This window comes from Dendroctonus ponderosae, unplaced genomic scaffold (genome assembly GCF_020466585.1).
Source record: "Dendroctonus ponderosae isolate FM_Combo_2020 unplaced genomic scaffold, Dpon_F_20191213v2 Dpon_F_20191213_5, whole genome shotgun sequence".
Lineage (NCBI taxonomy): Eukaryota > Metazoa > Arthropoda > Insecta > Coleoptera > Curculionidae > Dendroctonus > Dendroctonus ponderosae.
This window is the reverse complement of record NW_026018715.1, coordinates 5,532,334-5,551,333: the sequence shown is the minus strand read 5'-3', so window position 1 is coordinate 5,551,333 and position 19,000 is coordinate 5,532,334. Positions and strand designations below refer to the sequence as shown.

At 33.7% G+C, this 19,000-nt stretch overlaps 1 protein-coding gene across 2 annotated transcripts in view; it reads right to left on the bottom strand.

Annotated features, from left to right (window-relative positions):
- Positions 1–19,000, bottom strand: part of LOC125504445 (hemicentin-2-like) — a 387,752-nt gene that overhangs the window by 154,502 nt on the left and 214,250 nt on the right. The gene's annotated exons all lie outside the window — the stretch shown is intronic.

Genomic DNA, 19,000 nt, shown 5'->3' with positions numbered 1-19,000 from the left:
TACAATTCGATTACATTTCATTTACTTCAATTCTTATGCGACTGCTTATTATAAATGCAAAAATCGTTTTTTTTCTGCAGGGAACACAACCTCTCGAATGGACGTTCGTGGGTCACTTGAGGAATTGCGTGAAACATTATTTTTTCACGCATTGTAGTCAAATACATTTTTATTTGAAATATAGTTTTCCTGTAGTTTCATTCCATTAATTTTTCAAAGGTAGAAAGGTAATGGATGAAACAGTTTGTTTAATTTTTTTATCCTCATTTATACTGCCTAATAAAACTATGACGTTTCATTTAAAAGCTTTTCCCCGATTCATTCGGGCGTATATAAAAAGTAGGTTTTTTTAGTGCAGACGTGCCCAATCGATGGGAAAGTATTACAAATTCACTTCGCCAAATTAATTTCCTTTAAGCGATTTTCTCTACAAGAGAAAATAATTTTCTTTGCACTGGAGCAATTAGAACGATTTTAAGTTGAGCTGTTACAAAAATATTATCTTCCCTTTCAGTGGAAATTGTAATTTGTTTTTTCTGCAAAAACTTTAACAGTTGTTATCGTCAGAGTCTCTTTTGTGCGTTAAAGTGTCGTTCGTTGGAAATATTCTTGAAATTATTGCAGGCGAAACATGTAGAGGTCTTGATGAGTCCTGCGTACACATGAATATATCTTCATGCAATTTGAGCCGTGTGCGTAATACTGATAACTATCTAATTACTGAACTAAAAATGAACTAAAGCTTTAGAATAAGGAATTGTTTTGTGTCTTCGGAAATTTTCACTAGAAGAGAAAACAATTTGTTCAGTAGATCAGTTCTATATGGGCGACGCAGATTAATGTTCTCAATTTTTTTTTTTTTGAGTCATTTGACTGCCTCAACATATTTGTCTTTTAATGAGACAGAATTTGTTCACGTCTTCTATCGGAGATTAATAAAAGGAATTTTTATTTTTTATTGTAAAACTGCTTTTTGAGAAATCTTAATAGAATACGTGAGGAAACTCTGTCATTTAAAAAGACAAAAGTGTTGAGGCAAATAATACAGGGTGATTCAAAATTGGCGTTGTTCCTCTGGAGGTGTTGTCTGGCGGTGTCTTAGAAGTACAAAAAAAATTGTTTAAAAAATCAATTGATTTTAAAAACTGAGAAAGTTACAAAAAACTATATCAAAAAGACGGCAACAATGTTTTTCAAGGTAATCTGCCTAATTAGCATTTGGGAAGTTTCTGTTACTGCGTAATCTCTTTATTAGCCACTCTTTTCGAGCAGCTTCCCGTATTCGGTTAATTAAATCCTGCTCAATTTGTACCGGTGTTCCGTAATCCATTGGTTTAATGTGTCCTTGTGCTCTGTTTATTTTAGTATGTATTAGTAGTATGTATGTATGTATGCATATATGTCTGTATGTCTGTATGTATGTAAATATCCGTCATATTCCGAGCATTTTTCGTTCCCTTGCTTTCTGAGTTAGTTCCAGTTTATTTTCCGATTCCTTGGTCAACGTGAGTGTTTCGCTGCCATATGTAAAAACCGGAGAAATACACGATATGAACAGTTTATATTTCAGACTATTACTCGTTTTGCTCTGGAATATCGATCTAGATTTACCAAAAGCTGTCCATCGAAGTTCAATTATTCGGTTCACTTCCGCAGTTTGATCGTCTAGGCCCGTTTTCAGTTTGAGGCCAAGCTAACGGTGGACCCTTTCTATGACTTCATCTCCACYGTTGTATATYGATKATCACAACTCTGTGATCATCGATAATTGTCATTACTGCCGTTTTGGACAAGTTCATCTTCAAACTAATGTTATTCAATTCTCTACCCAACTGGCTTTTTCTGACTGCAAAACGAMGATTGTTCGCGAATGTAAATTTATGTTCCTTCCCATACCACTTCAATATRAYTTCTTCAATACACTGTCTGGGCMGAATGTAAATAACTATGTGATAGAGTGTCTGCTGGTTCCGATCCTGGACTYATATGTGCTTTCATWCAGCCTTACACGTGMTGTTGCKTTTTTTTATACTTATCGAATCGTTSTAGTGTACCTCAAGTCAACTCTACACTGGTCAAAACCGTCCAACGTTGACCAAGTCTCAACGGAATCRAATGTCTTTTCATAATCGTTGAATGGGAATGCTACCCATTCAACGATTATGAATTATTCCAATTCYCTTTCCATTCCAATTTTGCCTTCGTTGCACTTCTCAACTCAATCGAACGTCTCCCGCTTGCAGAAGACGATTCGTGCTGTAACAAGATCGGAATCCAGTTTGCTCTGTTGGTAGACGTTAACTTTTATATCACTTCGCCATGATCTTGATGGTGGTAGCAGAATTATAGTTCTATGGTTTTCCAGCTTCGTTATGGTTCATTTTTGTTTTACAATGTACACTGAAGTTGTCCTAAGATGTCGATACTTTCTCCAATGCCACACACATACTGAACAAGGCTGTTATTGATTTGAACAAAGTATCACCCTCTACCTTAATGACTTCAATCAATAAACCATATTCACCTGGATATACTATGTTTTTATTTCATCTGCGGCCTGTCTTAGATTATTCTATCGTTACATCAGGTATCTCTTTTGGTCCAGCGTTCAAATGAATGCTATTTTGTCTTGATGTGAACAATGTCTTGACTGAATCGTTCGGGTTTTTCCTCGTAACTTACAGATTTATTTCCTGTAATTTGTGAGCTTGGCTGGTAGAAGTTTCAAATTGAAATTCGGTTCGTCTTCAAAACATCTAGTATATGCAATAATTTTACCATCAGAATCCTTACCTTTCATGAGACAAAAATTGCTAATTTTAGCGGCTTAATTTTGAATAGCCTACATAAACTCAGAGCACAATATCCAAATGCCGAATACAATCTACTCAATTACTGCATAAACAATGACTCCTACGCGCCGGAATTAAGGGTCATACTTAAGCGCTGCGATGGAAGCCCGCACCCACGGCACTGATATCCTGATTTGTAACATGCATTCATCAACAACTGCTGTTCCCATAATGAACTCGAAACACGCACCCAATTAAAACCATTTAAGGCTCTTTACATGGATTAGTTGTGCCATCAATCCTAGCACTGTTTTCACTAGAACATACCGCTTAATTAAATTTTTGCAACGTAATCGGATCTCGTTAATAACGGGGCGTATAAGGCGCCACAAGGGATCGTTTAAAATCGTTGTTTTTTCCAACATTGATTTAATGGGTGTGGGTTTTATAAAGCGCTTAAAGCGATAGTGAAGCATTGTCGGGTGTGTACAGTTTTAAAATGTCTTAGCTGCATTCTTTCTAGAACAAATCCATTTTTTTTGCTTTTAGTTGCCTATGGAATCAGTACAATTAAACGTTTTTCTACTTTCAAGAGATATTTAAGTAAAGCAAGTATTTTGCGGGCCTTTCTCATACTTGCTAATATTTACTTTCTAGTAAATCTTTTAAGCGTCTGCTCTTCTTTCATATAGGCAGAATTTTGAAATCCACTGGCCATTCGCATCAAAAGGGAAACTTATTTTGAGATTTTATGAGGAAGACAATCCGATTTGCGTTGAGATTTAAATACAGTGTGCACCAACTAAAACACAAATCTTTTCTCGGTTGATTTAACTTTTTCTACTTAAAACTTTCCGTGAATCCCTGACCCTCATTACAGGGGATGAACCACCCCTAACAGTTTTAAATAGGATTTTTATTAGTTTTAGAGCATTACAACCATTTGCTGTTTTGATGCAGCCACTGATGAATAAATCGATTATTTGAAAGCTACTTTTAAAAAGTGTTCAAATGCTGACATTAGGATAAGTTTGCTTTGAATGTTTCTTGTACCTTCCGGAGTATTCTGGAGGATAATTTGCGGTATTGATCAACCAGGCGATTTCGCTAAACTTCAAATGTTCCTGAAGGATTGAAGTACACTTTCGACTTGAGACGACCCGATAAGACGGACTTAAATGTATTTAAATATGGCGACTTTTCCGGCCATTCGACGCTTTCTAACAATCCACTGAGCACGAAAATTTTAATCGAGAAAATGACAAATATCTAAACCACAATGTGGTTGTGCACCATTTTGTAAGAACGTCAATAGTTTAATGAATCGCGATTATTTTTGTAAATTGTTATTTAAATATTTTATTAATTATTAATATTATTATTAGTGGAATCTGGATATATTGTATATCCAATATATATATTATTAGTGGAATCTATATATTTTGAACACTTTATTTAGGTACTTTCGAGCCTTATGTATTTTAGTGCTCATAAACAATCGGTTAATTTGTTAGCGGCTGCTTCAACGCAAAAAAATTTTGAACCACCATAAAGTATTTACCAAAACTTCGAATTTGATGTATGACTCGATCCCAATTACCATTTTAGGAGTCCCTTAAATTAGGACTGAATTGAACCCAGAAACAAACTATATTTTGCCTTAGTTGGCGCAGTTTGAACGTCTATACAAGGTGATTCAAAATTGGCGTCATTTCTTTTAAGGGGTGATATAGGCTCCCTCGGGGAGTACGAGAAAAATATAGAAATTTTTTTTCGAAAATTTCTAGAAGATATTAACAGTTGAAGAACGAATTCCAACTTTGTTATTAAGCATTATTTAGTAATTGTTCCATGTTTAATTGATAGCATATTGGAATGCTTAAGCATTCAAAAAGAAAAGTTACGACCTTTGCTTCAAATTACGAAAATGATCGATATTAAAAGTTATCTTCTACAATTTTTTGATGAAAAGTAACAGCGGCAATGATGTTTTTTTGTCATTAACAGATGGTTACAGGTGGATAGCCCTTGTCAATAATAACGATAATTTGTCAAACTGCGACTTACTTTGAATTTCCTTTCATGAATTTGCGGATATGCGATTAGTTCAGGGGCAATGCTACAGTAACAAAGCAGAAGCTGAAAGAACTCCTGCCAACAAAGGGCAAAGAGAGTGGTTCCAGGAAGATAGTGGACGACAATAGATGTTCGAGTTCCAAGCACAGAGGAACAAGTATTGGACATAATCGAATCAGGGCATTCCAGGGGCACAATAATTGACCAACGAAACCAACTTTCCCAAGAACCAAATAAATATCGAGGATGGGATACATTCCTACCACGTTTGTACGATACACACAGCACAAGGAGTACACACATGTACAAATGGAGCAGGAGTTAATTAACTGAATACGAGAAGCTGCTTGATAAGAGTGGATAATAAGGAAATTCACAGGCACTAGCTTGTTTGGAGTTAACCAGTCAAATGTTTGGTGTTGTATGGATTATTTATGTAAACAACAAACCCTGCAGAATGCGAGGTTATGAGAACAGGTTGACATTTCGAAAGTACGTTCCGTCATTCAACGATTCCTGTTGAGTTGATCGTTTATCCTTGTCCATCGTATTGTCACTCTGTATAATTACATGGTTACCGGAGTTTTAAATAATTACGAAGCAACAGGTATTTGCGCAATGTTAATTAGGCCGATTACTTTGAAAAACATTGCTGGCATATTTCTGATATAGTTTTTTGCAAATTTCTCAGTTTGTAATAACAAAAAATTTATTTTACTATTTTTTCTGTACTCCTATAACAGCGCCAGACAACACTTCCAGGTATTCTTTAATCGTGGAGTTTCACATAATGATTTTAATTTTTCTGTTCCTTGGCCTGATAAGTTTAGTAGTATGCAAATTAATAAATTTTTGTCAAATCGAACTATTTTTTGGTTTAGATAGGACGATTTGCGGCCGTTGGCACGTTCTGCTAATTTGCATTACAGGAAAGTATTTCGAGCAGTGCGACCTTTTTGCTGATATCTAAATATAACTATATATTCCGTTAACTAAATGTTATCCTTTGTTAACCCTATAAATTATGCTCCGGTATGTAATGTATGCACCTTCAGATATATGATCGGAGTAATTTGCTTAGTTGTCCCTAATAATCATTAGAAAAGTGGTGAGCGAAACTTCAGACCACTGTATTTTTTTATTTATTATATCTAATACATATACTGAAAACATGAAATGAGATTCTATAAACAAAAATACATGTAACCTTAAGTAGATAAAGATGTTGACGTCATGAAAAATTTATACAATTTACCATCTCACCCATGCTGCGATTCTTTAGGGAATGAAGATTGACACATGAACATGAATATTCCCGATCTGAAGTTATTGAAATATTTACTACCATCTGCATTTAACACGTTCACATGGCACACGCACAATCTAACGAATTCCTTTTCAGTTGACTTGTGTTATTTACCCCTTTCAATGCAGCATTGTACTTCTTCTTGTCTCGCCGTCTCCTTGCGAAGGTTGGCGATCCAAATAGCCAGTATTGTTTTGGAATGTGTTGTAGAATGGATGTGCGCCCAAGCCACCTGCGGATGTCCTTCAGCCATGAGTTCTGGCGTCTTCCGATGGATCTTTTTTCCTAAATCTTGCCTTCGATGATGAGTTTCAGGACTTCGTATCGGTTGCCACTCATAATATGTCCAAGATGGTCTGTTTCCTTTCTTTTGTCGTTTGTAACAGTTCCTTTCCTTTGCTCATACGTCTTAGAACAGAGAACACATAACAACGAAGCATGGCTGTTCTGAGCTCCAAGCTCACTACCAATCTAGTAAAGAGCTTCTTCATACTAGCGAAGACCTTCCTCGTCTATTCTATTTTGGATCTGATTTCACTTTTAGGGTCACAGTCGAGGTGTCCAGATGTTTAAGGTATCACAGAGAGACAGGTATCTTGCTTATAGTGATTCTATCTCCTGACATTTTGCTTACAGCCATCGATATTTGGCTTCTCTGCACATTCTTCCAATTGTTCTCTTGAGTTCTCTGTGTTTCTCTTGGTTTTGCTCTTTGTTGCTTCCTTCTTTCATCCACCAAGAACAGTATTTCCTGCGTCATACACCCTTTGCTTTTTAATGTTTTTTTACGAACCCAATCTGTTGTTCTTGGATATTGTTAATTGTTCTCTCTATTACGCTCCAGGTTCCCTCCGTCCCGTCTATCTTGAGATTATTTACTTCTCTTTCTAGTGAGCTTCTTACTTGCTTTTGTATATTAGCATCTTCCAGTCTTCGGATGTCTATGACTTTTCCGTTTGTTAGTCTCTTCGCCTTTTAAAGCGGTGTAGTCCAAATTCCATAGCAACTGGCTTATGATCAGATCTCACGTCTGTTCCTGGATATGCCTGAACTGCCTTCACATACCTTTGGATACACATATCTTGTTTATTTAGTATAAGAAGTCAATTTGATTTATCACTATATTTTTCGTGGTGTTAATGTCATTAATCATATATCATGGTTTTTCACATAATCACCTTTATCCATGTCACAACAGATTTTACACATAATCATGATTAAATATTCTCTTGTGATGTTCTGTCAAGCTTCTCTTCTTTTTTGCCTTGAAGTTCGTTTTGGGTTTTTTTTTCGTCTTTAGCTTTAATTGTACTCATTATTACTTCGTTATCGCTTATTTCACTTCTTTGTTGAATTTTTATTTATTCATCAATCATCACTCATCAATCTAAAAAGATGTTGTTCTCTTTATTCATTCATTATTTAAAATTATCTATATTCCTATGTTGAGGACGACTTTACGAAAGGTCCGCCTATTTTCCGAAAGAACGCGGTTTTAGATCTTGTGATAGAAAGCATCAACTTGTATGTTCTGACCGTTCCAGGTCCCAAATACAATATTGGACCTTGGAAATTAAAATGTGTTAACTCGCCTATTTCGATCGAATACAGTTCACGAAAACGCCAATGTTAGGCAACGCAAATGTTTAATCAACCGGCTAAAATAAGCCTTATTCAAATTTGTCCAGGAATTATTTGTTTGACATCATATCAATCAGCTTAACCTCCCTGGCAAGTGAATAGAAACGTTAAAGCTAAATTACCATTTGCGTTAAAATGGTTTCATATTAATAGTTATGGAAATGGGGCAATGGCAAAGACCTACTGGGGTCCGTTTAATGAGCCAACTATACAACGGCTAATAAGCTTCTGAATGAGCGGGAACCAGTTATTTTGGCCTTTTACGATAAATAATGTTATACACCATAAAAGCGTGCATAAAAATAAATAAAAATAGTGATTAGCTATTTTGAGTTATTCGATTGCTGCACGTCAAGAGAACATGATACACGATTCATAGGTGATAGTTAAAAAGCGCTTTATGAGAGTTGAAGTAAATGTGCTGCTGATATTTGTATGCATCGTCTAAATAAATTGCCACAACAATAATACATGTATCGGTAAACTAAAGTTTTCAGCAACGGTCTAAAGCGTTTCGTCCCGTATTGCTGGGAGTAATAAACATTCTTGTTGCAAATGAAGATGCATTCACAGAGAAAATGTAACGAATGAATCCATCACTCTCATCCGCTTTTCGTGCAGTGTACTTGTGTAGTTTACAATTGATAGCACTCAATATTCTGTCATAAAAATTGCCGGCCGTACATCCATAGAACAATCTCGCGGTTTTTGGCTTTGTGTTTAAGGCATTAACGTGCTGTCCATTATAGACATACTATTTGCTATGAATTTACATATAACTTAACTTTGCGTTGCCATGTTTAGAATCTGAGAAAAGTAAAATGTCACCAATTATTTCATTAAATTATTTGTATCTGCTGGTCAACTTACAGATAAGCTGTTGAGACGAAATAACCCAAACTAACAAAATTGTGAAAACTAGAAACGTTCTTTGAAAATCTATTATTCGATCATTTAATATGCGAGGCGTCGATTTTTACGTATTAATTAATTCGAGGATTTCATTTGGTAGTTTCATTCATATTTTGCATGTATGTGCAATTCACACACATATTCAATGCACTATGAACATTTAAAATTGTAATTGCGGTTCGGAATTTTTTTATCAAAAGAGCAACCTTCCATTCACAAATTTAAAAAAATGAAAAATTTCAACCGAGTAATATTGGAACTGATTTGCTCTGTTTGCGATTGATGTATGATTTTCCCCGATATTTTCCCTAAATGTTTTAATATTGATGCGAAATTATTAGAAAAACTTTCAGGCTTTCAGCATTTGGTTTCCATTTACTTTTAGTTTCCGTAAAATTTGAAATGGTTACAAATATTTTTAATATAAGAAATATAAGAGAATCGTAAGTACTTCTGTGAAACTGATATTTACTGGCTTCGCTATAATTAGTTTTAATGCATTGTTCAAAAAGTATAAAAGATTATGTGTATATTGTGATTCAAATGAGCTAGATTTATTCGAGGAATTCTAAGGTATACTAGGAGAGTACGCAGAAATTTTTAAATATGCTTTATTGGTACAGCAAAATTAAAATATGTTTTATGAAGAAAGCGAATGACACATAACATAAATAAAAAGGGAACATGCCAGACATAACAAACAAAACAATACGAGCCAATGTAATTAACAAAATTTCGAATGCACTCAATATCTCATCGAGAAAGTGTTAGTTTAAAATGTATTTAATTTATATCTCACGGATATTAACTGTTGTGGCTGACTTTTCAGCTTTGCTATTTATGGCATCGTAATTTTTAAAACTGGCCTAAAGTTAACAATAAGATTTCGGGTTTAAACTTTTTCAAAAATAGCAAAGATTATCTCAATAATGATCAAATATCCAAAACCAAATACATTCGTGTTTTTTTTTTATAAAATTGACTTTTTACTTACATTAGTAAAAGATGGCTTTACACACATGCCTGAAAAGATTTACGTTTTTCGATTTATTGGTTAATAGATAGTGGCAGAAGATAATCAAAATTTTTCTGTGCCTAATGTTTCGGCTATTTTTAAGCCATCTTCAGGGCTCGGTAAGTTTGCTGTTACATCTGCACAGACAAATACCAATACAGGTACGTGCATTTTTTAAAATGATAATTCTGCAATTACAATATTAATTTCTCATTGGAATTTAAGTTTAAGGTGAAGGTTGTTTTTGTTATGTTCCTTACAAAATCTATAAATTTTGCATGATAATCACATTCACGGACTCTAATCACTCTTTCTCTATTTGGTTTTATATTTACTCTGTATTTATGCTTGCTCATTAGAATGGTCTGTTTGGTCACAGCAATGTGGTTTGTAGCCTTCCTGTCTCACTGAACGTACGCATTCTATTTTACTTTGGTTTACTCTTTGTTGCAAATATTTTAAAATCTGTTTTACATTCCCTTCTTCACTTTTCTCTTTTCTCTTTTATGACCAACACTTTACTTCTTGTCTAATTGGTTTGCTTTTGCTTGTGCTGCGGCATATGAGCCTTTCAACACTTCCAATGTTAAACATTGTTTCAATTCAACTATTTCTAGCTTAAGGAAAATATGCTCCTTCACCAGTTATTTAAGTTACTTAGCCAATGCGCTAGTTTCCTGAAACATTATACTCGTCCCTTTGAACAAGTTTTTAATTACCATCTCTTCTGCTCTGCTTAGTTTTCTTGATCTTCGTTATGTCTTACCTCAGTTGTATTTACGCTGCGGGCATCTGAGCATCTTGTGCTCTTTCATGGTACCTTCTTCATACGGAAATTTGTTTACAACCGTCGCTTTCGTAATCAAGTTCTGCCAGCAGAATATCACAGAATATTTATCAATTTCGTAAAAATTAAAGATCCATTTCACACAATCATCTATTATGTGTATTATGCACGTACGTCTTCAAAATTTAAAATGGGTGACAATATAGAAAATACATCAAGTTTGCTTGATTTAAAGATAAAAGCGAAATTGTTACAGAAAATGAAAGTAGCGTGAAGTGAACAGATAATTGCTTGTAAAGAATAGTTATAAGTAACTATTAAGCTCTTGTTGAGTTCGATAGAAATAAGCCACAAAATTAGTTAGTGATAAAAAAACAATCAAATTTTCCAAGCAGATTTTCTAATGGAACTGGATCTTGAATTTCTGAATTGTTTTCACAACCGATCAGAGTAAAAAATTTATATTTCCTTCAGAAAAAGATTAATTATTGTAAATGTGCATTTTGATTTCACCTGCAACTATTGCTGATTTCTGATTAAATCAATCGGCTTTTACATAACGATCGATAACGAAAGTACATAAAAGCGCGACTAAATAAATCGCTCCAAATTTCTGACATAGATTCTTGTAAGAATGATTTTTTTTACAATTTTTTCTCTACTTCCTACGCAAATCAAGATAACACCTTCAGAGGAATAATATCTTTGAACCCTTTTGTATGTGTGACGTAAAACTGATTGCAAATCTGACGAGCTACTCGCGTTGACAAAATTCTTAATTTCGGTTCCCAACAATGCGGCATCAAGGCAATCAGTGTGTTGGAAGAACTCAAACAGACTAGCTTTGTGTGTACACTTCCACTTCCACTGGTTTTTGTCTCCCTCGGGAATTATTAACTAAAATTGATTGTTTCAATGGAAACGTTTGCGGATAAAAGTGTAGTTGTTGATAAAGGCCGAAGACTTATTCAGGAATTTAACTGTTTAGTAAAAGACCAATTTGACTGGTAGTTCGACAGTGTCAATTAATTTATTGTGCATGTTTCTCCAATAAGATCAGCTTGGAAGCAGACGCCAGTCAAACAATAAATGAGCTAAAATGTATAATGGATGCACCAAGTAGCATAATGCAGTGGTGAATAATAAACGTGAAGAAAAGCGAAATGTAAATAGGAAGAATTCTAAGTTATATTTCATACAGTTTAATATCCTTCCTGACAAGGCAAACTACATAATTGTGAGATATAAAACAACCCTTTGGAATTATGCAAGGAATTATACTTACAAAGCCGTTGTAATAATTTCCGCTTAGTTTGCATTAAACCCAAAAATTTGCTCAGCGGGCAATACATCATGGTTGCAGAAAAATGGATTTACATAATCGTACAGTATATAAACTGGGTACAAAGATAATTTTAGTAAGTTAATTTTGTCAGCGGTTTTTCTCAAACACAACGCCACGTTGATGATTAATGCCTGGACGAGTTTATTTTCACTAATTTCGCAATTGCGCAAAATGTTTGTTCAACTTTTAAACTTGAAACTTCACTCCCAAATTAGGAAATCGACCGCATGAACGCATCGCAGCCGTGGTCACGTTCGCTCGTTATTTTAGTCAGCCCACCCGACTATATAAAGGGTAAAGGGATCTCCGTTGTTACTCCCTGAAAATGCTCCACACCAGTGAACCTGTATCTGATTGTTATACCATCAATAATTGTACGTCGAACTAGAAAGATAAAGCTCGCTTTGCATGTCGAAGACAGAACGGTTATTGATTGTGGCCTCGTTTTCCAGTTGCGGAAATCCCGGAATATCGAAATATGTTCGAGGTACAGAGAATTTGCAACGATATGGAGCTTGTCAAATTTCGCTTTGTAGGAAAATGCATTTTTCAATTGACTTTCAAACGTTTCATAATTTGGGAACGCTTATCAGTAACGATATAAATCAAACATAAATCCGAAAACTTAGAAAGTTGTTAGGCAAACGACTTAAACAACGTGTGCCATAAGTATGAAAAATAATGGGATGTAGGAAAATAACTTACTTTAGTAGAAACTGAAAAAAATTATCGATGCTAACGTTTTTGGAAGTATTTTTCAAATATATCACAAACAACTTGGAGTCAAAATTAGATACCAAATTCAAGGATTTGAAGAGCACTTATAATCCACTTTAAAATAGCCTTAAGTTTTTTCTGGTGATAATTTTAACGAAAAACTCCAAGTTCGACGTGAGTTGTTTGAAACAGACCATTCAAAAAATATGCTTGAGTCCCAGTTTTTCTGCTTTAGTTGCCTCTTCTAAGACAAGATGAGCTAAATCGTATTATTTTCACCTCGACTTTTTTTTTATCACAACGTATTAGGCACCCTGTATAATGTTAATGTACGATTTTTTCAAAAATGACTGGTGAACTTTCGGTAATACCATTCATCCCTTATTTAAAACTCATTCTGCCTCAGGTACTTTTTTAATGGCAACCTAGGAAGCATGATTATTCAATGGAATGGTTTAAATATGGAAAAACTCGAAGGATGTGTATATTTTTAATTGTGAATGTACTTTGTGAGACGGATATTTCATTTTCATATTTATACTATTTTGTTAATGAAAAAATATGATCTAAAAGAACTTAACAGACAATTGGAGTTGCCAGTTATAAGCGATATTAAATAATAAATTGTTTTGATTAACATGACCTAAATAAAATTTTCAGTATGGTACTAATTAAATTACCCAAAAAGTCACAATTTTTCGTGACATGCTAGTTCAATTTTCAATTATTTTCTCATCTAAATAAAAGTCGGCCTTGTATTTATTTTACTACCGGCGAGCATAACGATGCCATAAAGCTAGAAACCCAATTAACTTTTATACTCTGTTCCAACCAATTTAACAAAGTTTTCACGTTTCTCATGTCATAAAATGGTGCGAAATTCACAAAACTCCCTACGCAAATGTTCTGAAAGAAATCTAGTTCTATAGATTATGTTTCATCGCTTGATTTATGACGAGACAGTTTTTTATTTTTTAATGTTCAATGCAGGCTGTATAAGCCGCGTACTTTTTGACCACGAATATTCCTGACAATTTTTTATGAACTTTTGAGCTCATTTCCTGCAACTTTGGAATTATAATAGGATTCTTATAAGAATTGCCTAAAAATTTCGAAATAATTATGTTCACCTACCCTCATATTTCAAACAGAAAGATTAGTGAACTGTATAATTCCAATCACATCTCAAAACAACGCAGATGCCAAAACCTCTTTTACTATATTCCTGAAAGGATTCATCGAGATTAAAATTTAAATGTTCCGTACTGTGTTCAAAGTGCGAATGGGAGGTGAGCAAGGAGGAGTTTATGAACACCTGGCAACTTAGGAATTCTAACTTTCACGTAAAATATATCTTTTGCTTTGATTCAGCCAACATTTTCCTTGTGTTGAACGCAACCTCCAATTTTCGTAAACATCGTTAGTTTGGACTCGTGCATTTGTAAATTTACCATGAGCATCAAAATCCTCAGACTATCGGTTCTAGCGTTCCAAAAATAACATATTTCTTCTAAAATAATTATTCGATGCAATGTATTATAAGGGTGGGAAGTTTTAAAATTGACAACCGGTGTAATGATTAAGTAATGTGGAGAATGCACGCCTGCGAAAGTATTTGCTAAATGTAAAGTTGGATCACGCAGAATTATAACGCATATTTATTTAATTTATTCACCCTGTTCTAACTACAATTCGTATTAACTAATATTTTAACACAGATAAGATATGTACTAAAAGAAAATAAAAACCTCTCCTGACTTGTTATAATGAATGAAATATTGTCAAATATGAGAGAAAATAATGAGCAAAAGAAGAATTCGTTTATTTTATTGGTTTTCGTCGATTTTATTATCCGTTAGACTGAAATACTCGAAGCGCGAGGAAAGCACGATAGCAATAATGAAAGAATCTAAAAATTTATTCAGTTATTGTTAATTTCGTGGTATTTCCTCCATACGTATTTCTTCGTTCGTGACTTAGCAACAGGGCAAAATCATCGTATATTATCTTTTCTGCTGAGGTAGAAATCCTGAAATTGCGTCATGTTTTCATTTCATCATTAATTTTCATCGAGGCACATATTGCTTTGAATACTTTGGTTCGAACATTTTGCCACTAATTGTTTTGAATTTTTCGAGGGACAGTTTAAATAATAAAATAATAATAAAAGAGGGGAAGGATTATAAAATTTCCAAATAATTGTGACACCATCGAATTCCAGTGAGAATGTTTTTTTTTTATCGGAATTATTCCAACTTTGACTTAAAACAACAATTAATTAATATAATTTTTCATCTATAAATTGAATCCCGAAAATCACTTTATAAATGTTTGTTGAATTTGTTTAGGTGAAAAAATTAATTAATTCACTCAATTTGCGGCTTTGCTATTTGCGCCATATTAAGAATCTATTTCCTATACACCCCAAAATGTACACTTGTTTTGTATGATTTGGTTAAAGGCAAAGGTAAAAATTAACTCTCAGCCTCATTTTCTACATTCCATTTCAATAGTCAATGCTTTTTTTATCATCTTAGGAAAGCCTTGAAAGGGTTTCAAATGACACACACAATTTTAAGAATTCACGCCAGAAAATCAGACTGTTTCTGCCTCCAGCTTTGAAATGTTTATCAGTTTTTGCATGTTGTTGACATATCATGGAAAATTGTACATTTACATTTAAATACCTGCTCTTCTTTGCCTTGCAAAGTTTTGTAACGCACCTTAAGCAATCTATGAAGATAAAATTGGTTATATATATATTGAACTTTGTGGGTTCCACTTTGCGATATTGCAGTCATTGAGTAATTTTTGATGGTGTTAGCACCTAAGCTTGTTAATACATTAAACAATATCTAAGACTGAATCTTCTCGGTTTTAGTAATATTTTATATATATATATCATTTTAGTAATTTTAGTCAATTGAAAGTCAAGTCAAAACGAAATTCGAAACTAATAAGTTTGTGTAACGTCAGGACGCAAAAATAACAAAAAATAAGTAGTGACTTCCCATTATTTAAATCTCATTTCAAAGCAGGCAGCAAAAACACTGAATGGGACACCACTTAAAATTCCTACTAGAAAAGGAAGTAATAAATTAGTCGGAAAAAATATAAAGAAAGCATCTGTTAGTTTTTGTCCTCAAGAGGAAGAACATGAAATCATAGGAGCCTTAAAATCGTCTCTCCAAAGCTATCCGCAAACTAACAGATGCACGATTAGTGATGTCAAAACAATAATAAAACGGGCAAACCTGAAAAGTCCTAAATATTCGCATTAGTTGCAAGTGAAATATTGCAGAAAGTAGCAATTAAATGAAAATAAACTCCTAGAAAGAACTAACACTCTAAAGAACTTCTTATTATTTTTTTCTCAGGTGAGGTAATTGATCGTTGATGCTCCAAGATATGCGCGGAACGTTGTGATCCATAATGGAAGATCTGTGCCATATTTCGGAGTTTAAATTGAGCAACATGTGAAAAATATTACTAAAGACTGACGGTGCATCGAAACACTTGCCTAATGCCTAATCAGTTGGTGTCTCATCCTAGAAAGCTCAAGAGATTTCACACATCAGATAGAATTATCACACGGTCACCTGATCATTCGGTGAAACAAGAAATATCCACTTTTGAACATATTCTACGGCTTTAGGTTACCAGGTACACCTGTTGCATTGTTTTTTTATGTAATTATTAAATAATTGACTATAGGAGAAATTTCTATGTACACAGGGAGTTAGATAAGCAGCGAAAAATAATATTAACTGAAACTCATAGTTTTACAAACCAAAATTACACCTTTAACACCGATCATTCGCTTTCCACCTGCAAGCAATGGCTTTGTTATTAACATGGCGTAAATATATCTTGCAGATCGTTCTATTGAGGACGCTAATAATCGATCATTAATGGCAATTTAGAACAAGTCAATGTTGCATTTGAGTTTCGCCCATGATTAGGCATAACTATTCGAAGAATAATTCTTATACTGGTTGAAACATTTCGTTATTTCTTGAAGTATAGTATTCGTTATTGACTTGTGTTCGTTTATGAAGGAGATGTTCTCATTCGCATAAGTTGGTCTAGTTTCATATAAATACAAAAACCTTAGATAACCATCATCTGAAACCCCAAATAGCAATTTGTACATATTAGTAGTAATACGACTAATTTGAATTTAACCAAATTGAAAAATTCAGTCAAAAACAAGTTCAGTTAGAGTGTAAACGAAAAAATGTTACAGACCGAGAGATTTTATATCTGTTCCTACAGTATTACGTAAAATATGAAATAATGTTTCGTCAGAATGCCAAAACTGAACACCTACATTGAACTAGACCGCTAACAACCAGTGAATAAATAAAGCCAGTTAAAAATAAAAGAAAAAATCAAATAAGCATTCTTTGTTAGTTAATAACAGTATCATTGTGTTCGACTAGTTTTTTATTCACCAGAGCAACACTTAATAAATAGCATGCATATTACCGAAAATGAAAAATGGTTACCATAGTGGCCTAAGTTATGTTTGCATGTTTGCTTAAATAATTAATTTTTCTATTCTCCCTACATTCTCTCTGGTAACATTGGAAATAAATTGTATTATATTTGAAAGGCTATTTAAATGAAAACAAACTAAAAAAAATCTAACAGCATTTCAGTTCATTTTATTGCTTAAATGTGCAATTTTCAATAGAATTTCCTGAAACGTTTTTTTTTGTCTATGACTGAGAAATGTATGTCATGACATAAATTTCCACCTGAGAAGTTGTTTCCAATTCCACATCCGAAATCCGAGGAGGGGCATAAATCCATTTTTCCAGTATATAAAGTAGGAAACTGAAAGTTATTACCACAAGGGTACAAAGCAATATTTATTTAGGCAAACAAGCCGCGTCAAACTTTTACGAAATGTGTACATGTGTGCGAGAGCCTGGGCGTTATAATATATAACTCAGTTACTAAAATAAATTCCCGAAAGTAGAGCCTTCGGCTATTAATAAACTTTATTTTGGTGGTAAAGAAATGCTGAAATATGTAGCATCTTAAACAAGACCTTTAACAATTTCAACCACACGATGTAGACACTATTTTATGTAGAAATTATGAAATTTAATATATTTACGAAACTTTGATATGACGAATTAGAACCACAAAATTACTTAAAGAAAGTGTTTTTTTACTTAAAGAAAACCATTTATTAACGTGGTGAGTTCTTAAGAACGGGAAATTTTAAAGCAYGAACTTACATGTTACACAATAAGCATGAGCCCACTTTAAATTCTACTTTTCATACTTTATTCCGAAGCTTTCTACTTYATTTTAATATTGCAATTGGATCTTCGAAGTCAAGCGATCAATTGAAACTATGTTTTTTCCAGAATTTTAATAATAATTGGATCAACTRGTTTTTCTAAACTGCAATAAAGTCTMGCTGACTCTGGTTTTTTGATTGAGTAGCTACTCTGCATACAAGCTGAAAATGTTAAGGGCAATAATATATTTGTTAAATGCATTTTCTGGTGTTTATTTGGCAACAGTAACGGTTGCCGTCTTTCCAATGAGCCATTATTTCACAATATTAGCAGTTATTTAAACATTTAATACAATCGCCTACTAAATGAAATTCATTCTTTATTACTTTTATTAGAAATTTTGTAGACTGCGGATGCTTTAGCATATTAAGCCAACACGTCGTTTCTTATTTTGTGTTTTTTTTCAAGTTAAATATTTCAGCAAAAGTAGATGCCTTTTAGCTTAATTATGAAAAGTTCCATGGCGTTAATTTCCTCTAATAAATTAAAAAACACTTTATAGTATGTAAATTGTATTGATTTTTATTCCAAATACACATCTCCATTTTAATAAGTGCTGGTTAAATCAAATTAATCGACAAACAAAATGAGACTTTCCATAAAAGTTTCCTTTAAAAGCATAGAATACTTAAGTGAAAATGGATTACGGCGCTAATAATGGAAAACCCCAGGTACTCGTAAGCCCGATTATGTTGCGAATTATTCATACAACCCAACTTAGTTTCACTAAAGTACGGAAACTTCGCAACAAGTTAGATAAATAAGTTTTCTGGAAACTTGCATCTAGATACTGGGAGGAACTTGCTCATTTTTAAACATAGAATTCTTAAAATTTAGTAAACTTTTAGAGAATTGTACCCGGAGCAATCTTGCCAAAATTAATGAGACTCATATTACGACTCGGCAACATGAGTGGGCACAGTTTAAATTTACGGCAATGGCCAGAGCCGGTTTTTCTCATTTATCACGTACATAGCAGGTGAAACGCCATATGTAAAACAACGAAACAACAACAGGGAAATGCAAAGCTGGAGCAATTTTAGCGTAATACAAGCAAGATTTTCATCCTGAAAATTGTGTAGCATGTGTTCCAG